General features: G+C 39.3%; 1 protein-coding gene across 7 annotated transcripts in view; it reads left to right on the top strand.

Annotated features, from left to right (window-relative positions):
- Nucleotides 1-735: 735 nt before the first annotated feature.
- The window catches only part of kcnab2a (potassium voltage-gated channel, shaker-related subfamily, beta member 2 a), a 75,986-nt gene continuing 54,522 nt past the window's right edge, over nt 736-22,199 (top strand). For 2 of the 7 annotated variants that reach the window (XM_035520216.1, XM_027001956.2), the window contains exon 1: nt 10,021-10,356. The gene's annotated coding sequence lies outside the window, so the exon portion shown is untranslated. Of the gene's footprint in view, nt 861-10,020; nt 10,357-10,426; nt 10,735-15,242; nt 15,324-22,199 lie in introns of those variants that run through there. The other 5 variants (XM_027001952.2, XM_027001955.2, XM_027001953.2 and 2 more) reach the window with 5 other exon arrangements.

Genomic DNA, 22,199 nt, shown 5'->3' with positions numbered 1-22,199 from the left:
GCAGATTGTTTCCAGACCCATTTTGAAATGATTAAGTGAAAATCCAGTGAATAGTTTGAAAAGTGCTTTTGACAAACTAATTTAGGTTTAAAAAAAACACTTATAAGACACTTATTTGTGAGACAATGTCGAACAAAGTGCTGTACTGTTTAAATTGAGTTTCTTGTTCACAATTTAATCAATGGGATCGACTAATTTCTCTGATTATAAATAATCTTTTATATGTTATTGCACCAAGATCAACAGGCTACATCAAAGTCCATAAATGAATGTTCATAAGAATATTATAATAATTATATAATTATATATAATTATAATTATAATGACTCCCTTAGTGATTTGTTAATCCCATGTTTTCTAACGTAGGCAGCCCACAAGAAACTGACTGGGTTGTCTTATTTTACAGTTATGGGGTAGGCATTTCAGATACATAAACGTATGTGCAAAAGCACTGAAAAGGTGTATTTTCCATAATACATCCTCTAGAATAAATCCTACTATAAAAATAGATTTTCAGCAAATTCGGTACTTGAACTTGTACAACTAGCAAATAATAGCAAAGTAATACGTAATCTGCTCTTTACTGGAGCAGACGCGTGTCTAAAACAATTTCAAGCAGATGCAGAATAAAAGGCCAATGAAACGCATCTCTTCGTTGTCGTGTACTTCAACAGACCAATGAGAATCTCCCTGCATAAAACAAGCGTGTACTCTGTGGCGCGCGTGTGGAAGGTGTGAAGCGGTAAAAAGCCTCTTCGTAACACGTTGTCCTGTGTCTGCGTACTTCAGACTTGGGCATTTATTTGTGGAAGGAACGGTGAATCCTGTCCTCTTTTGAATTCCATTTGTCGTTTTGCGAGGTAGGTGTTGTGCAAATAATGCTAGTCACTTCATTCACTACATTGTGCTTGTACTAAATTGCTTTAAATATCAATCTCCACCTAACCATTTCTTTCTGGTGAGCTAACCAGTCTTTGCTAGCTAACGTAGCTAGCGTTAGCTATCCTGTCGTTACTTCAGATATTTCGATACTTTGATAATGACGTTGTAAAACCGCAATTTGAACTCGCTTCGAAGATATGGTTTCGTAACAGTTTAGCGTTTCGATGTGTTTTGATGAATCTGATTTAGCTACTACTTCGTGGTGTATGAGTGCGATGATATTGTGTTCATAGCAAAGGGATGATGTAGTATAATCAGAAAAGAGAAGAGTAGCAAGTTCGCTAGCTCTGATGATTCATGGTCTTCAAATGTCAATCACTGACCTTTGACAGCTAGCGTTAGCTAAGGAAAAGAGGATGCACATAGTTGGCTAGCTATATAGTTTTGTTATCTGCCTCTACTGGAATTCTCATTCCAGTTCACTTAACCGAATTTTTTATTCATACGGTGGTCTTTTTGATCTTTTAGGCTAAAATTGCATTTGTTGTGCATGCTACATGTAGATCCTGCAAAGTAGCTAGCTAGCGTTATCTAGCTAGATAGTTAACCTATCTATCGCCTTCCCCTTCGGATAATTATGGTTGCTAATTTTCACACTTAAGCAGAGCTGCACTTTTTACTCCCCTGCCTCGACCAAGTGTGAAGTGCTCAACACAGGAAGGTGAAGAGTTCGTAGTCAGAAGCAGTTGCAGTCCTTTACTGCTGGCCTCTGCTTTTACAGCACTGTATGCTGCTGTAAAGATAGAAAACAAATAGCATCCGTTCTCGGGAACAAGTTACGTTCTAGATTGCAGCAGCGCAAAACATGCAATTTGTCTGCAAAATAAGGCTTTTGCGCTCTCTCTCTCTCTCTCTCTCTCTCTCTCTCTCTCTCTCTCTCTCTCTCTCTCTCTCTCTCATATTCATATATATATGAGAGAGAGAGAAATAAAAAAAATAAAAAAATTATAACACTCATAACTGCTATTTACACCTTGATTGTTGATGCTTAAAATATAGAACATCCTAAACAAAAGGCATCTTGATTCAGTTTTAGCACACAGTACCTAACAGGCTATTTGTCATTAACTGCCAGTGGTGAATTTAGGTACTGGCTGTTAGAGCGATGTGCTTTTCCCTAAATTAACCTTGTACTCAACAAATTGATTTGTGACAGTTTATAATGTATTGTAACTGTATTGTAGTGCCTTTTCATTGGATTGGTTATGGTTGCAGGTATATTATTGTCTGAGAGTTAATTTGGATAATTCCTCTTAACATAAAATTCCAAACATGTAAAAATATTTTGAGCATGTTTTCAAAATTATTTACAAAATATGTTGAACCGTATCTGAATAAGATGAACGTTTTTTCCCTTTGTTTTCTGTATAATGTGGTCTAACTCACCAGCTAACACTCTTTGGAGAGTTATTTTTGTCCCCTCCTCTTCTTACAAGATGACCTGAGAAATATTTCTATAGTATTAACGTGAATAAAGACTAGCATTTTGCCACTTGACTACAATAGAGAGCTGGGCAGCTGGGCTTTCTCTACAAGGAGAGGTGAAAGCATCCACATTGCAACATTGGTTAAATGTTGAAAATGTAGAAAACATCTGCATCATCTGATTGGATCTCCTCCTTAGTGGAAATACTGTTTGTGAAGAGACTCCATAAGTGGCTGGTCCCAAGCATAATTGGGCAATGCTTGACTGAAGAATCTTCCACAGCCCTTTAAGGTTTTATTGACCTATGTCAGCGTCAGTGTCAGCTTTGTCATTCAGACTATACAACAAGTACTGCAGCTGAACGAGATTGTGTTTCTCCACACACACGCACACACACACATATTTTATTTATATCCTTACATCTATATATAATAAATGTATGTATGTATGTGTGTGTGTATATATATATATATATATATATATATATACACACACACACACATACATACATTTATTATATATAGATGTAAGGATATAAATAAAATATGTGTGTAAGGATATAAATAAATTGCACATAGGAATAAAATACTGCACATTGTTCCAGTGATTATTGCTTAGTATAACTGGTATTGTAAACTTAGCACTGGAAAATGTTGATAAGGTGCTCACAGAGAGAACATTAAAATTATTGCAAAAAGTAGCTACATATGAAGATGGGGGGGGGGGGGGGTGGGTTATAGATAGTGATCATAATAGTTCTATGTTTCTAGGTATAAAGCAAATTTAAAATAAATGTGTATTGTTAAAGGGAGTTGAGTAGTCTAATGGCCAGTGGGAAGAAGCTCTTGTTAAATCTGGCAGTCTTGCACTGCATGCAGCGGTAACGTTTACCAGAGAGCAGAAGGCTGAACAGTCCATGGTCAGGATGGCTGGGTTACCTGACCATCTATGAGGCTCTGCAGAGGCAGTGTGACAGGTATAGACCATGTATAGATGATGGAAGTGAGGTTCTGATGATTTTCTCTGCTGTCCTCACCACTCTCTGGAGAGATTTTTGGTCTGAGGCGGTGCAGTTGCCATACCAGACTGGCAGGCTGCTGGTCAGAATGTTCTCTATCAGCATGTTCTCATTCCGGCCACTGCATTTCAGCCCTGCCACAAAATGGCCTGCTAACCTCATTTCAGACGCGCTGGATGTTATGTAACACGGAACTAACAGGAGACACCATAACGAACTTGACAATAAATAAATAATAATAGGTTTAATAACAAACAGACAAACCACCAACAGAATGGAACCTAAGGAAAGACAGCACTAACAGGAAAGACGGTGTGGACAACAAACATAGAATGATAGTACTAACAATATCTAACTAAACACGAGGACGAGGAAAACCAAGAACTAACTGATTACATACAAGCTGAGAAACACCGAAAGCTAACCAAACACAGATCTTACAGAACCACAAATGTAATGACTAAAACAATGACCAACAACCAAGAGATGTAGGAACGGGGTTAACATAGGACTACAATTAGGGACAAACTCAGAACAGCTGGAGACTAAGGGGAGGAGATGGAGAACCATGGAGATGTATGAAAACCCGGAAGTGATTCGGTTGCCATGACAATGAGAGATGCACAGGTCTGTGGATGTGACACTCGTTAGCTCAGGAGAAAGTGTTAGACGGCAAGGCAGCTGACTTAATTCAACCACTTATCAAATCAAGAACTTCAAGCAGAGGGGTTAAATTACAGTGAAAAAGGTTTCGGGGCACCCAGCAAAGTCAAGAAAGAGTCAGGACTGTCTCCTAAAGAGGATGCAGCTACAGGATTGGGTCACTGCCGGTGAAAAGCTTGCTCAGGAATGGCAGAAGGCAAGTGTGAGGGCATCTGCAAGCACAGTGAGGAGAAGGCTTTTGAAGGATGGCTTGGTGTCGAGAAGGGCAGCAAAGAAGCCACTTCTCTTCAAGAAAGCATCAAGGACATTCTGCAGGAAGTATAGGGATTGGACTGCAGAGGACTGGGGTAAAGTTATTTTCTCTGATAAAGCCCCCTCAGACTGTTTGGGACATCTGTACAAATGATTGTCCAGAGAAGAAAAGGTGAGTGCTACCATGAGTACTGTGTCATGCCAACAGAGGGGCATCCTGAGACCATTCATATGTGGGGTTGCTTCTCATCCAAGGGAGTGGGTTTGCTTACAGTTTTGCCTAAGAACACTGCCATAAATAAGGAATGGTATCAAAACATCCTCCAAGAGCAACTTCTTCCCACAATCCAGGAGCAATAATATGATGAACTATGCTTTTTCCAACATGACTGAGCACCAAGTGGCAAAAGTGATAACCAAGTGGCTCAGTGAATAAAACATTGAAATTTTGGGTCCATGGCCAGTAAACTCCCCAGATCTCAATCCTATTGAGAACCTGTGGTCAATCTTCAAAAAGAAGGTAGACAAACAAAAACACAGAAACTGAACAACTCCAAGCACTGATTAGGCAAATATGGGTTGCCATCAGTCAAGATTTTGCCCAGAAGCTGATATCCAGCATGCCAAGGTGAATTGCAGGAGTCTTATAAAAGAAGGGTCAACACTGTAAATATGAAGTCTTTGCTTAAACTGGATGTATTTGTCAGTAAAAAAAAAAAGTATGAAATGCTTATAATTGTACTTCGATATGCCATATAAACATCTGACAAAAGCATCTTACCAAACAACTTAGTAATTTGAGCCAATCAGTTATTCATCACAATGTATAGCAGCACTTAATAATGTCTGTCACTTAGTTTTGTTAACTGAAGTGCTCACTTTGTTATGCTTGTTTAGGAGAAATTATTGTAATTTAATAATTAATCATCACTGTTCAACTTGAAATAATAGCGTTTGCATTGATTTATTGTTTGAAGCTGGCAATATGAGAGTCACAAAATACTACACCACTTAAAATCTCCACTGGCATGGAGCTAAAACTTGGTGCAAACAAATGTGAGACTGGCAAAGTGAGACCAAAAATCTGCTGTATTGCAATCTAGGTCCAAACCACAGCTTTTCCTTTATATTCCATGTAGTATCTTCAGATTCTGTGTGGATTTGTGTGTATCTGGGGCGAGGGACTGCGAGGAATGTGATGAGGGTTTAGCTGGTGGTAGAAGAAACGCACAATGCTTAAGAAAAGTACACATGGCCTGGTTAGAATTCCAGTTCATTCTAACCTTTTAATAGACATTTTTGTGTGTGTAGAATTTTGCCCTTGTTCTTTCAGTGGCAAATAGTCTGCAAAAGGGCTGTAGCAGCTGATCAATAACATTGATAATATGGGCAACAAATTATTTTTTGCTTGGTTAGTTAACTGACAACTCACCTTCACTGAGTGAATGGAGTGACTCCTTGCTTTCATTGCTTGAAATGTTTTAGTAAGAACCAAGGGTCTTGCTATGGAATTCTGTGATGACTTTCAAAAAAGACCAAAGGTTTTCTTTTGGAAAATGTAAAGTCTTTGAATTTTCTCAGTTATAAGGTATGCATGAGTGAAAATGTTCCCAGTGTACAATTTCACCTTCTGCCCTTCATCTCTAAAAAATTCTGTGTTCTAGTGATTGGGGATGCATACGTTTTGCTTTAAACATGGTTTGCAATTGGACACTTTATTTTTTTTTTTGTTTTCTGCCCATCTGTGTTACCATTTTATTATGTAAATAATGTGACAGGTACTCGCACTGTATGCTGCTGCTACTCCAACAGCAAAATGTCAGCTGTTTTAAAATATATTGAGGTTTGTCACAAGGATGTCAAAAGTGCCGACTAATGTTTGCAATGAAAGTCAGCTGAGGAGGAGCTACACAGAAGACTTTCAGTATAACCAATTTGATTTGTCACTTGAAAACCACACCCAATATGTCAAATAGCTATATAATATTCGCTGCAAACTGCAGAGACAAAGATGTGCCTCTTAGACAATTTTCATTTAATGGTGGTATTTCAGAAAAACCAAAGCTGTGGTAGAGATAATACAAAGCAAAAACCATTATGGGATGCATCAATCTATCGATGTAATGGAATTCATTGTGTTAGATCAACCTTTTTCGGTTGTGGATGATGCAAGATTTTGTCCAGAATGCACAATACTATATCATCACGTGTCCATAAAAGTGACATCAGTGCAGTCAGTTTTATAACCATTATATGCCATGTTAATGCAAGTCCAGTATCAATGCTCAGTTTAACAAACAGTGGATTGATGCTTACTTTGAATTTCTTAAAGTTCTCCTACATGCTCTAGTGTTTTCTGGCTCACTCTCAATTGCATTTGATGAAATGCTTAAAAATGGGACTATTCCACAGATCATAGTGCATGCAAGTCTGCAAGATAATGCAGGATTATGGAGTGAAGACATTAAAAAAAACAACAAAAAAAAACACTGTTTAGGAAGCAGCTGAGGAAATATTCAGCGAACATATGTTAAATTAAAGCCCCTTTTAATGTGTGGCTACAAATCTTGTTCCAAGGTGATGATGATGATGATTTTATTATTATTTTTATTATAACTAGCCTATTAAAATATGTATATAATCATGTCTGGCACAACCTAGTTGTTTACTTTTAATTAAAAGTATAATGATCAATATTTCCACAAATATCTCAAACTGAGCAGAGGATATGCCTCTGTATGTGTTGAAAAGATGTACTGGAGCAACCAGAAGCCAGAGTCAGGATGCTGTGAGCTTGAGAACACACAGGCATGACCAGAGCAGGAAAAAAAAATAAAATTTTGAAGAGGAACGGGAAAGAGTAGCAATTCAGCTTTGCAATCGCAATGCTACTTGTCTGAGGCACATATTCCAAGAATTGGAAGTGACCAGGCACTGGCGTGCTGCAAGACCAACAAGAAATGCTTTCCCTTGCTTGCTGAAGTTGCACAAGCTTATCTGTCAGCATCCTGCACCAATATAGACAGTGAAGTTTGTTCAACTTAGCGTCATGTGGTTGAAAAGAAAAGGAATAGGCTATGTTGGTGAGACTGAAATGCTTCTTAAAAAAAACAACGTGTAAAGAGAAGCCATAAAATAGACCATTGGCAAGTACAGGCAGAAGCATGTCTAAGCATTGCACTTATTTTGATTTAGTTTAGGTTTTTTTTTGTTGTTGTTTTTTTTTTTTAGTAGATTTTCATATTTAAAAAAAGATGATTCTCATTTAAGAACTTAAAATGATGGGTAGACTGTTATATTGTTTCCTTAATACACAAATAACCACTGTGGCAGGTTTTTCATTTAAGAATTTAAAATAACAATTTTGCTAGTTAAATGTTTCTTGCAATGTCAGTGTTGATGATAATAAATAGTACTTGAAATGTGCTAGTGTCTTTCCTGTATGTAGTTCATACACACAAAACAAAAAAAAAAAAAACGTCCATTAAAAACTGATGATCGGTATCTGTGCGTTACTAGTGATGGCATGACCTAACCTACAATGCTATAATGTTAATCATGCTAAAACTACATTTTTGTGTGATATTGAATTCAGTACGTTTTAGGAGCACTTTGAACACAAAGATGCATCATATGTTTCAAGTTCTGTTTTTTGTTTGAAAATTAATGGATTCATTGAAGCATGATCAAAACAGTAAGCAGTTGCACTTAGTCTAAGGTGCAAGTAAAAACAAATGTTTCCTGAGAGATTCAGAGACCTTTCTCTTGTAAGCTTAATACTTTTATGTGTAGTAACTTCAGACTGAGATGCAGTTCTTTTAATGGGTTTATGTGGCATGTTTTAAAAGTAATGTCTAAAGGACTCCAAATGGTAGTTAGACCAGACTGATAAATATTCCAGTGTTGTCTTTAATGTTGTAGTAATTAACAGCTTTGTGTCCTAAATGCAGCTTCCTCTTCTAATGTTAGAAACCATATTGATGTTTCTCCACATTGCAATCTCAACTGAGTGTCCTCTGTTTGTGTCTAGGGGCAGAGATTTATTATAATTGAATTCTCCCCCCCCCCCCCCCCCCCCCCCCTTAGTTGTGTGGCTGCTGTTAAGGTGCATGGAGTCATGGGTAATGTAGCTTGGCATAAGTCATGGATCAAAAAAATGTTTTCTGAGGTTTCTGGTACACAATAAATAAGCACTCTATGGTCAGTACTTGCAGGAACCACAATGAATTGTGGAATTCAGCTATTAATAAAAAGTCCTTCTTTAATACAGAATAATGCTAGTAAATTAATTGGTTATTCTTTGACTTTACAGGCAATGTAATGAGTAGCATCCATAATATGAGAAGAAGGACATGCTTGTTGCCATCAGTCACATGAACAATGCGAGATGGCTAGTCTCTAAGTGGGAAGAAACTTTGTTGAGGATGTGCACAGAACTTTTGATTGGGGGGGATTCCAAAAACCTTGTAGCTCCAGTAAAAACAAACACAACAAGTTTGAAAAAATGTAAATAAGTTTTTAAAAATTTGAATATTTAACATGTCTTTGCAGATTAGCTACAATTGGGTACAATTATACAAAATACATTTAATAGATGCATTGTTCTTTGCATCTGTGTATTCAGAGGTTTCTTGAGTTTGTGGTATTTAGCTCAAGATTAAAGGAGGAAGACTAGATTGGGCAAGATCAGAGAGCTTTAAGTCCACATGAGTCTTATGTCAGCTCATATGCCTTTGCTGCAGAGTATGAAAAATCCTCACTCTGAACTTTTTGTCCTATTTGGAGTGACTTGATTGCTGAGGACAGCATCCAAATGCCAGCCTTGCTTTGACGAAGTTCACATGGACAGGCTGCTGCAAGAGCAGGTGTAAGCAGGGTGGAAGGTGGAGCGATGAGCTCGGGGCATTAGAGCCTGGGCTGGGTGACGGTCAGGGTCCAGTAACACAATGGCATGCCACTCCTGCAGCCTGTGGGATGAACTGTTTAGCCTCGGATTCTTGATGGAGTAGAAGGTTGCGTTTATCAAGTTGTCACGGGTGAGTGCGATCCAGCAAGTTTTGGGTTTTGGCCTTTGAGCACTGTTGAATGCTGCAGGGTTGCTTTCATGAGTTTTGAATTGAGTAAAATTGTATTTACTGAAAGCAGAGTTGTGTGCACCAGCACCACTGCTCGAGCGGTTTTTGTATCTGAGGAGCTTGGATGATACTTGAGTGTGGGTAAATGGGTTATAGGTAAAATAAGACAGGACAGAGTGATTACAACACAATATTGCTCTGAAATAGTCCCATCCTGAGCTAAATTTCCCAAATGAACTGACTAAATGAACCTTCTCAACTCTCGCATTTATGAAAACAAAGCAAATTAAGGAAGTGCAGGTGCGCTCTCGGGTGTTGACAGCCTTCACACTGCTGTGTCTTACCATTTCTGGACAATACTCATTTTTTTTATTTCACATGGACAAGGTTTTGCTTCCAGTGTCACATGACCTAGCATTAGAGAAGCATTTCCATTATGATCACGTATTTGAGAAGGCTCTGTTGAATCGGGTTTTCACCAGAAAGTCTTCATAATACACCAGCTCTCGTTTCCTCCATTTTCTCATGTCCGTCTGTCTTAAGCCTTCTGTTCCTCCATATGCTTACTCTCATGCTTACTGTGTAGAGAGGTGTGTGTGTCATGCAAAAGGGTGGGAGCCCCCTTTTATGCATCTGCTCTGCACTATATTCAGTGGCGTGCACTCCTGAGATTCACTTACTCGCCAGAATTTCTCTCTCCGTCTCATCATCTCTCCCCTTCCACTGTTTCCCTCCTCTCTGTTGCATTACCCCCCCGCACATTCGCATTCACACAGGCACAGCACGCACAAACACTGACGGGAGCACAACGCGAAGAGACCGAACCCGCTCGCAGCTCCTCTCTTGTCCCCTCTCACCGCCTCTCTCCTATCTCTTGTGGCTGCTCCTGCTGCTCGATCGTGGCAATACGGCTGTGCCTGCCCCGCACTCCATCCCTGCTGAGTGGTGAGCGCTGCATCAGGCATCGGCAGAGGACAGAGGTGGGTAACTGAGAACCATGACTAGATCTGTCGTCACTCTTCCCTCATTTTTCCTCCCCCCCGACCTCCCATTTCTGCTGGTGTGTGTCTGAAGGGGTGTGTGTGTGTTTGTGTCTACATGTAAAGGACAGATGCTATGCAGAGAGGTCTGTCTGTCTGTGTCTGTCATTACCATTCTCTCAACCTTTGGTTATAGCTGCTGCATTGAGACATACCTGCATACTGTATTGCACCAGCAGTTATTTTTGTCTGCTTGTACCCCTGAGTATTTTGCATTTAATGCAAGCTGTCCTCTTTAATGTAAGAATGACTGACTGACTTGTCTCATAAACTAGCTGCATGAAAATCCGCTCTTCAACTGGCATTTGTCAAAAGGAGGTAAGTTTCCTCATTCTACCTGCTGCAATGACTATCTCTTGCCTACAAATGCTGCTTTTATGCAACACACTTAAGCTTTTGAGGTTGCCAAACTCCATACAGCCCTCTGTGACTGCATGAATCTTCATGATGTAATGACTGCGTTGCTCATCAGATCAGAATGCTGTGGTTCCATGGCATTGTCTGTGTCACTTACTGAAGGGGAAGTTGCAGCTTGTTCTGGGATGTGTGGATGGGTTTCTTTGTGGTTTGGGCATAGGTCCAACGCTAGGGTAGAGAAGGTAGGTGCAGGTTGCAGGGTTTTGGTGCAGTAAGTTGTTGAGGCAGGACGTACCGTCAGAGAAATCCGGTTCTTCCTTTGCAGTTAGTAAGCTGGCACACAAGATGTCCCTAATGTTATGTTGTGAAGCAGCATGCTTTTTATGCCATGTGTTCTCGACAATTCAGTATCTGCTCTGATTTCATGTTTTCTGTTTAATTTCAGAACGTGATAATAACATGAATGCTGCATTTGCTGCTCTGCACCAGTATGACTGTGCAGTCTTTGATTTTACTAGACTATTCTAAATGAGCCATGAACAATACATATTGGCATAACAGCACAGTAAATATTACAATTTTATGTGGGAAATTGCAGATTGCTGATAATGAGCTGAATTAGGGACTTTGCCTATGTTAGATTTTTTTTAAACAGATACTGGAATTGGACTGGAGAAGTTCAATAGTTACTAGAATGGTAGTTAACTTGTATAAAAAAATAAAAACCTAAACATGTTACATTATATTGGGAACTTATGTTTAAGGTCTCAAACTACCTTCAAGGTGACATAAATGATTGAGAGACCTGCATATACATACATCATATGATGTACCTGAAAGCTGGCCAAAAACAAAGTCTATAACCTCTTGTTCCCTAGGACAAAGCCAGCAATTCTGCTACTGCATGGGGTGGGGGCAGTCTTCCAAAGGAAATATAATTACATGAATATAATATAGTCCTTATTTATGTGTCACTACTATAGTATCTACAAATGAATTAAACTGCTAAGACTTGGCGAGGATGAATGCCCATGTTTTTATTGGTTAGCAGTAGCTTTTACATACTGCACTCCCCATAGGCATATATAAATTATGAATATCCATTGTCTGTAGACTCAAGGAGACTTGCATCCCCTTCTAAAAAAAAAATAAACTGACTCTATACATACAAGGATATTATGCAAGATACTTTTCAGAAACCAGACATAAATTGACATCGACTTGAATCTGACTTTCATGCATACATGTATATAAAGATTCTTCAGCACCCTATTGGTATCTTGTGATATTATATAACATATATTTAGCTACGCTTTCAATGCGTTTGCTCTTATCAGTGTGAAGTTGACTAACATATGGCATGACTCCTATTAAAACAATATTCAAAGGTTCAATTTTAACACAACTTTCTTAACTTTTTTAACGTTTCCTACTTTTTAGAATTTTGTATCTTTTCTGGTGGTTAAGTCCCAAAGGCTCATGGGTCTAGTATGTCCCATAGCTTTACAAATACAACCTGATCGAGTGATTTTAACACCGACATTTCTTTGTGGTTTTCAGCTTTTGTTACATTTTACTCTTGGGATTCTGTTTGTGTCTTCTGGCACCTCCTTGTGGACTTTTGATGTTACAGTTTTTGCATGTGATTGCAGAAGGTGATGATCTGGGTGTTTCTGCAGGCTTGATGATTGTGGCACCTTTCCAGTGCCTGAATAGATGCTGAACATGGATTGTAGTTTGTAGTACAGGTGGTTGCCTAGAAGATCTATCATAGTACTACTTTTTTCTCCTTTTATCTCAGGTTACAGCTGTTTACCAGTAGTTGCGAGGATGGAGCAAAGCCATCTCATGAAGAGTTGGCCTGGTGACTTCAGGCCATCCACCGGTTTGTTACTGTATTCTGACCGGCTGAGATAAAGATTTGTTTGTTTATTTCTGCAAGTGCTTTGCTCTTGAGTGAGTTTAGCTGTCTGGTGCTGACCCATTAGTAATAGAGGTAATAGCAGACAGCTTGTGATTGTGGTTGAAGCCCCAGGCATGAATGAAATTACTAAAGTCACACGAAATATAGCAAGGGCCATTTTTACTAATTACCATCTCTGGTATTCCAAGTCATGCAAGCATGGCCGTAAGCTTCCTAATAACTGATATATCAAATTAGATGTCAAATTAGACAGCTGCTTCACCTAAGAATAGCAACTGCATGGACTAGGCACTACTACCTAGTCCATGTGAACAAGTTGGTGGCAATTACTTGCAATGGTTGATCAGGAACTGGGTGTGGAGTTAGAGCTGTGCAGTATGGCAATTATATGATATTTTTTCCCCATATTGACCAATATCGATATTTAACACAGTATGGAATGATACTGCCAGCTTGAAGAGCATCCTGCTAATGACTGAATATAGTTTTTTTTGCAAAATAGAATAATATAATCTAAACATTTTACACTGCAGGCATGCTTTATCTGGTGTCTCTCACTTCCTGCCAATTGTGTGCACTTGGGAATCTATGCCTTCACTTGGGTAGCTGTTACAGTAGTCAGTGGATTTCCAGAGAAGGTGTTCGCAACTGGAATGTCCTTTTCATATTTCAGTAACTGTAGTATTATTTGCTGAATAGTGGGGTTTGGGGTTCAGCAGGTAAGGGCTTGTTCAATTCTACTGATTTGGCATCACTGTTGAATCAAATGTGGTCTGTTAACTGTCATGTATACAGGTATTGGTGAAAAATGCTTGCAGCCAAACACCATTGAATATAGCTTTTTTTAATGCACAATTTTTCAGTTTTGTTCAGTACTTTAGAGGCATATGCAATTGTCTTGTCACAGTGCATCAAGACTGCTTATAGACCATTCTTGGAAGCAGCAGCTTTGTGCACTAAATCTTTTGTATGGTTGAAAGATGAGGACAGCATCTGGATCTTGTGATGAAGTTGTTGACTTGCCTAAAAGGAAATGTAGTAGTTTGACCCCCATATAAACTCACTAGTTGTTCGAAAAAGCTGCTGAAGTGAGGCTTCATATGGTCTAGGGGCAAGTCTGGAGATATAGGTGGCTGTTCTTAATAGTCTCTTGCTTGGCTTTAATGTGAGGAGGCTCTCCATTTTGCTAAGGATCAGTCTGATCTCTGGCACATAAATTACACTTTTATCTGGGTTCAGTTTAATTCCCCTTTTTTTGGCATGGTTTACAGGTTGGCATCATGATCTTCCTTGCTGCTGCCATAGATGTGGGTTTTTCTGCCATTGTGGAAGATATCATTGAGCCACTGGAATGATTGTGCCTTGAACACGAGCCTCAGAAACATTTACCTGAAGCCAGTGTTGAACGTTGTCAGCATGCATGATTATATACTTATATAACTTTATGGTCCAATACCCAGACTTTGCATCTAGAACAGTAATGTCAAGATTGGGGCCTCTATACACACAGTGAGGTCTCTGGATGGTTTTATTCAGATTACAGGTGTCAATGCACAGCTCTCATCTTTCACATTTTTGTGTGTTACCTCCACTAGTGCATTCACCCATTCTGTCAGATCTGAGACCTTGTGGATTATTCCAGTCTTTTCCACTTCTTCTAGCTCACCTTTTGAGCTGTCTGCGGAGAGTGTATGGGATATATTGTAGAGATTATCCAACAGGTGTGGCTGAGGATTTGAGGTGAATGTTATTTTCCCCAGGAAACAGTCCAATCCATAGGAACATATATCAGCATACTCTTATTTAGTGCTGCAAGATTTTTTGGCTTGGACATGGACTAATCAGTTTTAAATCCAGGCATGCGCAGTACTGAGGGAGCATTTGTGGAAAAAATGTCAGACTAGTAGTGCTGTATATTCATTTGGTGTCTGCTTGTCAGCTTACATGAACCCTTCATGCCCACTATAGTGCATGCCCACTATTACCTGAGAGTTTACTGCATGGCAAAACAGACAATGTACTTGCATACATCTAGTGGAATGTGGTGGCTGCTATTGCATTGGTTTGAGGAAAAAAAAGAATAGCTTGTTGACTTGCTCTGAAGTGCCATCTTTGGGGACATAATGCATGTTTTTGGGCATTTATTTATTTAAACTCTGTGCCTTGCCTGTTGCTGTCCTGCACACTTTGGCAGAATTTCTTGCATTTGTTGCACTGGCATCGCATGCTGGACATTCCTTGGAACTACTATATTCTCTCCCACTGCATTCATTGTTTTGGCCTTTCATTACTGGTTATTGCAGTACATGCAGGCTTTCACAAGTCATTTAAGTTATGTAATTAACTCATCAAACATTTCACTGCTGAGCTGAATTTTGTCCTGGAACAAGCAGGCAAAAGTAGTAGTTTGCTGCAGCAAATTCCAAACTGCATGACTTAATGGTCATAGCAAGTCTTTATTTATCATAGCAAGTACCTTTTATTTGGTCCTTCCTCCAATGTAATGATGTTCCTCTCTTTCTCCTCTATCCACAACTTGAGGTAGATGCATTTCTTAGCCTTGGAATTGCCATGCAACTGAAGAACATGACCTCTGCATTTTGGCAGAATATTTGGCAAGCATTGGGTAAGTTGGACGAATCCCAGTCCATCCTGGATGAAGGGACTTCTAGCTGCTCCATCTCTACAGCTTTGAATTTGTTTCCCTTCTGACATTATGTAGTATTTCCTTATTTTTGTGCCACTCAGTATTGTACGTTCTGTTTATTACACCTCTAAATAAGAGGAGCCTGACTTTAGTCCTGGAGAGTCATGAGACTGATGAAGCAATGACGAGCGGAGTCCATTTTTCCTGTTAATCAAAATGCAGCTAGCTGACATTTAGGGTGGCAATAATACTTTAATATTTTGAATGACATGCTAGCATGGTTGTGTTATCAGATATGAGATGAGTGTGAACCATAGCTCCACTGCACAAGAGCAACCTAGAATACTGAATACCGATTTCTTTTTGTTCCTGTGTTTGCTGAAGACATAATTAAAACAGTTCTATTTTCATTTGTGTTGAATTTGGACAACTTCTGTGACTACAGCCTTTACATTTATGTTCTCAAACCCAACAGCTGCGACACATGCAACTTGAGAGTTGTTTGTCTATCCTGTGTTCTTTCCATTTGTGTGACATTGTTGATCATGTTGCCAATATTAGACTGAACCTCATTATGCCCCCATGCACCAAATTCATTTAATGGGCTGCTCAGGAAATGGCTGTATGGCTTAGCCCACTGTGTGGCCTCAGAAGTTGTTATTAATTCTGTCAAACCAGTCATGTATTTCTGATTGCCATTAAGGCATACACCTTTGCACACATCTGTTCATCCATTTATATGGACAGAATATCATTGGTAGTGCAGTATCATTTACAAAATGGAGAAGTGTTTAATGGGGATGTATTAAACAATTGACTGAATAAATGGGGATGTATTAAACAATTGACTGAATAAAGCATGGAATTACAATTGAATGAGCCATTTGACTTGGCTTTCCATGGCAGAGAGACGTTTTTGCAGTAGTGATGCTCATTCAAGCGTGCTTGCATTTTTATCTGTGTAATTTTAATTTTTTTCTTCACATCTGCAAAATCAGAATTTGTTTATTGATCAAGTATGTTTCTGCATAACAGGAATTTGACATTAAACATTTTATTCACACTGCAACATCCCTGATGATTTTCCATATGATGATTTTTCCATGGGTTAAATATAGCTGAGGCTGAGAACTAAGACCACTGTGAATAAGCTATTCAAGCTATTAAGTTAGTTGAGGTTTTTCTTATTCTGTTTGTTACATTCACCTATGTAATATGCTTGCTCTTGAGAGTCTCTGCAAAATGCATAATATGTAAATGTTGCAATATACTGGAGTGGTAACTATGCTAAGTTAGAAAGCAAAGGAATTCAGTAACTACTTAATGGTGGCTGGTAACCATTTACTAAACATTTAAATACGTTACACCGACTATTGAAATCCCGAAACTTCAATTTCTGAAAGTAGCGTGTGATTCTGGCCCACAATCAGGCTAGAGCAGCATCCTTTAGAATTTGTCAGGGAGTAACGGAAACGTCCTAGTTCTTTCAGATCACTTGGAACGTTTTACAGTGTGCTTCACTAAAAGCTTTCCTGGCTGCATTTACAAGGAAAAACAAATGCAGGAAGGTGTATTGATGATACTTGAGTTAAACCTAGCAAGAATAGAGCATTTTTAATAGAATAGGTTTTAATATTTTAATAGAAAGAGTAATTATTCAGGTATCTTGTACTACATTTTTAATCACTACTGATCACAAAACTACCAGTAATAACAGAGGACCATGTCTTCTAGGTGATGTATTCGCTACCATTCTACACAACTGTTTCCCCAACCGGCTGTCTTCTCTGTTCTCCTTGATTCCTGCAGTCCACTCTCACCTCTGGGGGGCTTTCTAGCTCAAAGAAGCTGTTTTAAAATAAGAAGGGTCTCTAAGCCAGTTTCCTTAAGTGATTGGCTCCCACCTGTCTGTGTGGGAAGTCACAGTGAGACGTAAACACTTCAGGCCAAATGTTCTGGGTCCCATGGTCCCTTTTTTTAATTCTGCCTCCCAAAGCAAGTTAAGATACATGGGGCAGATTGAGAGCAGATCAGGAAGGAACTGAGATCACACATTTTGGGAAGGTACAGTGTAAAGCAGTGAAAAATAGTTTGAAGATGCCAGCTGGCTGGCATAAAGTTGGTACAAAAAGGAAAAAAAATAGCATTAACAGGAAGGTGTTGGATATGGTGTTCTGCTGTTTAATTGTGCCTCAGTCTCCAGGTCTCCAGTCATACCTTAACAGGTGCCAGACTGTAGCATTCCCTGGAACATTGTAGTGTCTAGTATATGTAGCTTTCCTTCTTAAGCATTTTCCCTAATCTCCTGTGGTAAATATTTGGAATTCCTTTCTGGCTTCATTATTTCTCCGTGTACTATGCACAAGGAAGAGGATGTGCTCACAGGTGTGAGGAGCATGCACTATTTATCACTTCCGTGTGCTCAGCAGGTGTGCGTGCAGGTGCATGCAGGTTTGTGCATGTGCTCAGGAGGTTTGTGTGTCCTTATCTGGTGCAGTTAAATGGATTGCCAAAAAAACATCTCGGAGGACTTTTAGTGAGATTCTGCAAGGGACCGAGAGCAAGCTCACAGTGACAGGGTGCGTGTGTGAAAACAGATCCTTCCTCTCCAGGGGTACAGGATACAGACGTCCTCTCCACCTGCTTTTTGGCCACTGTGGAATGCATGTTTACAGAGTGTACCCATGTCCTGCAAAGGCTTAGAAGGTAAACAGGCTTACAAGGACTATTCTAGTGGAATTTCTATTCTCATATAGGATTTATTTTTTTTCATATGTATGAGAGAAGTACTTCTGAAGTTCTGAGGATAGTTGGAAAAATATCTTTAAAACAACATTCATAACATGAGCAACAAGACATTTCGTGCATATGTGTGTTGTGTAGTATGTATACACACAAACAGGATTGTCACTTTAATAGAGAATGGCCCCTTTATTAGAGACACCTGCCTCTAGCAAGATTTGAGCTTCTCTGTATGGAAATTAGACCTGTGACCCCACAATGCAGCATACAATCAGGTGAACAAGTTTTCCATGGATCAGTGTGAATCTGCGTTAGAATGAAAAAATTGAGTGATATGAGCAAATCTGAATGAGGCATGGTCATCGATGCTAGACTAGCCTGGGCCAGTATTTCAAAAACTTGCAATTATTTTTTTCTTACAAGGGTATCAAGAATATACTGAGAAGAGTGTGATTTTAAGGAAAAATGTATAGTGAAGGGGGATCTTGTGGACATAAACCACGCATTGATGAAGGAGGTCAGGAAGAATCATCAGGAATCATTCTGATGAACAGGAGGTGCACAGGCAAGCAAATTGCAGCCAAATACAACACTGGTGCTCCAGCTAACGCGTATGAATGCACAACTCTTCATTCCTTAGCACAGGTGGGCTATAACAGCAGTCAACCCGATCGAGTGTTTAACCTATGGCAGAAGGACATTTTTTCAGCAGGACATTGCACCATGCAACAAGGGTCAGATAGTTACTGGTTCCAGGAACATTGCAGAATAGGAATTCTGCAAAGGAACTGCACACTAGCATTAGCTTAAATTACCTGACTAATTTGAAACTACTAATTTGAAGTTTGTTAGCTAGTTAATATTATATCGATTGTTAAGATCCGCTAAGAAAACAAAATGCCTAATATCACCCTAAGTTACATGCCTATACATGGTGGTTCTTAGTGTCTGTCTTATTGATAAATAATTTACTGTGTAGCATTAAATAAAATGTAAGCTATCCATATAGCTAGCTATCTAATGTCAGAAAGGTTACAAACAGATACAGCCTGCCATAGCAATGAACATTTTAGAAACCGTGTCATGATTGGTCCAATGATGGGAATGGCAACAAGAAATCTGGCTGGAGTTAGTACAAATATTCCGGCATTTTACGTTGAGCAGATGTAAAATTTGAGAGGTTTGTGGAGCTGAGCACAAACATAGCTTCAGAGTATGTAAGAGATTTGAATGTGGATAGTGTTAAGTTTTCAAGTTTTGAATGAATGTGTTATTTGGAGCACATCTGAAGGTATTTAGCATTCAGTGCAGATACGTGCATTCAAGTTTATTAGCTGTGTGCTCAGAGCACTGTTATCCTTTCATAGTATGTTAAGCATGTTTTAAAAATGGGTGTGTTTTAGCATGGATTTACCAGTGTCAAATGTCTTATGGTTTGTCAGATCAAAATGCATCATGTCTTGAGCTCAGATTGTGGATTATAGGTTCGATGTTTGGTTGATTTGCATTTGGATAACTTGTAGGGGCTGAGGCAAAGACCTACAAATCCTCCCCACACTTAGTGTCGTGGTTGAAAGCAGTCTTTTGAGAGCAGATGCTTCAATCATATGTCTTCCTGTGTAGCTGTTTGAATGTGCAGCAGTCATTCCTCACACACTGCATAATAAATCTCAAGATCTGTTTGGCTTGTGCACTTGCTGTGATACACAAAGGCTGCTGCCTGTTCTGCAATTGCTTGTAAATGTCTGCTGGCCTACTGGAAACGTGCACACAAGCAGATTGAAGAATGTAGGCACATTTTGCATTGTGAGAGATTCCTTCTCCACCCACACACCGAGTCAGCTACAGGTACAGCCTAGGGTTGGGAAGGGGGTGCAACAGAAAAGTGTGTGTGTGTGTGTGTGTGTGTGTGTGTGTGTGTGTGTGTGTGTGTGTGTGTGTGTGTGTGTGTGTGTGTGTGTGTGTGTGTGTGTGTGTGTGTGCGCACACACACACACACACATTAGACACACAAGCACTGTAAGAGAGAAAGGCAGAAATAGGTTGGAAGGCATTCAGTGCTGAGAGACCAAAAGTTGGGGAAATGCTGTCCGGGGGTGGGGGGGGAGGTTGACTTTTCTTCAAAAAGGATCTTTTTGTTCTGTAGCTGGTCTCTCACTGCTGTATGGCTGCTGCAACCAATGGGCTCTTTCCCATCTACTGCTCCAATGCATACGAAAAAGGAGTGGTATGGCCACCTTCTCTTCTGTGCCCGGAGTAAGAAGGGTGTGTGTGAGTGTGCGTACATGAGCAGTGGAATGGTCACATTGAGCCTTTTAGTGGCTTTTAATTGCAGTCTAAAGACAGGATGTCCTGTGGCCAAATGCAGTGAAAGCAGGCCAGCTATGACATGTAAGTCATGCATGCAGACATGTAATTAGATATGTTTTATTCGTGTGTTTATGAATATTGGTAGTAGATGTTGGTCAGATCCATTAAGGCGAGAGAGAAGCCATCAACGCAACATATCACATCACTAAACCTTGGCTAGCCCCCCCACCCCCACCCCCCGCGCCCTGGTGTGTGTTTGTGTGAGAGAGTGATTTTTTAAAATATTTTTATATATATTATATTGGTGGGAGACTGGACACACCACAAAATCTGGAACAGAAAGTAAAGGAAGAAGTATTGCTTGGCTTATTAAAGATTCAAGGTTATGCACTACCATAACCTTGATGCAAATTCAACACAATGTTTGAAGACTGCGCTTGATCCTTGTTGAGTGCAATCTTTTCGGTTTGGGTATTTTTTGTTTGTTTTTTTAAAATGCATGCACCTGAAGCAAATGAATTTAATAAAATGATGCAAAACTTGCTTTAAGTTGTCTTGCACAACTTCAAACACATTATTTTATATATTAATATTTTTCTTTTTTTTTAAATTGTGAGTTCTGAATGAGTATCTTAATGTATGGAATGACGGTTATTAGCATAAAACTGTTTTTTGCTGTGTCATCCAATGCCTTGTGGAAGCTTGTGAGGTTTTTTCACCCTAGTACCTTATCACCATCATTGTTTTAAAACACTGAAATATGCAGAAAATATTTTTTAAGGAAATAATGTAATTTTATAAATGTTCTCTGCATGTGATGGGCAGTCAGGAGTGGACATTGAAGGACATCTTAACCCAGAAGATGATTCACTTTTTTCTTACAGGATAGCATTTGCTTATCCGGAGGCTACTTGTTTTGTGTTAGGAAGACAAAGGGGCATCCTGATAAAATGAGCTTTACCCTACAGAATTTTCAAATTAATGTTGCATGATTACAGCATACAGCACATGCTGTTTTCAAAATTTCATATAGCAAGGATAGTTTCAAGAAATAGGGCAGGTGCCTTGGAACCTGACTTAACACAAGTCAGATTTGCATTAACTGACACTAACAGGATCAAGTTTCTTTGACTTCCCTACTATTCTGTATAGGCTCTAGGTGAGAATCAATGTGGCTGGATTCACTGTTTCTTTGTCCTTAGCTTGGATGGCTACAGCTGCCTCAGCTTCTCTTGTTTGATTTGTTCTGTTGGTTTATTTTCTAATCTTTCTCTCAGCCCACAGGATGGCCAGTAGCTCCATACAGCCCCTTCTGGAGCTGTTTCTGAGTCTGCTCTCAGAGCTTGGGCATGCTTGTGGAGACTTGCAGCATTTGTGCCTCCTTTTAGTGTTAATTCTGAATAATTCTCATGGCATTTATTTCCCAATAGTTAGCAGTGGTATTAATCGGGTCGGTTTTTCTGCAAGTTGGAGGTATGTCATTTATGGAAATATAGGAGAAAAATATGTAGGAGGAAAAAAATACAGGTGGGGAAATTTTTTTTTGTTTGTTTGTTTGTTTGTTTTTTGAACTAGAGAAACTAAATGTATTTAAGTTTTTCTTTTTTTTTTGTGTTTTAACTTCTCTGCTACAGTGTAAAAAGCATGACGATGCAGTGTCTGCAAAACCATAAGCTGGCTTAATAATGTCACTGGTTAATGTTGGCTTGACTAACATTCCAGGGCATTATCTTGGAGGCGCTGAGCAATGAAGTTTGCTTAGCATGTGCTTGGGGCTAGACTCTAAAGTCAGTATCTATAAAG

This window comes from Electrophorus electricus, chromosome 20 (assembly GCF_013358815.1).
Source record: "Electrophorus electricus isolate fEleEle1 chromosome 20, fEleEle1.pri, whole genome shotgun sequence".
Classification (NCBI taxonomy): Eukaryota; Metazoa; Chordata; class Actinopteri; order Gymnotiformes; family Gymnotidae; genus Electrophorus; species Electrophorus electricus.
This window is presented reverse-complemented; position numbering and strand designations above follow the sequence as displayed.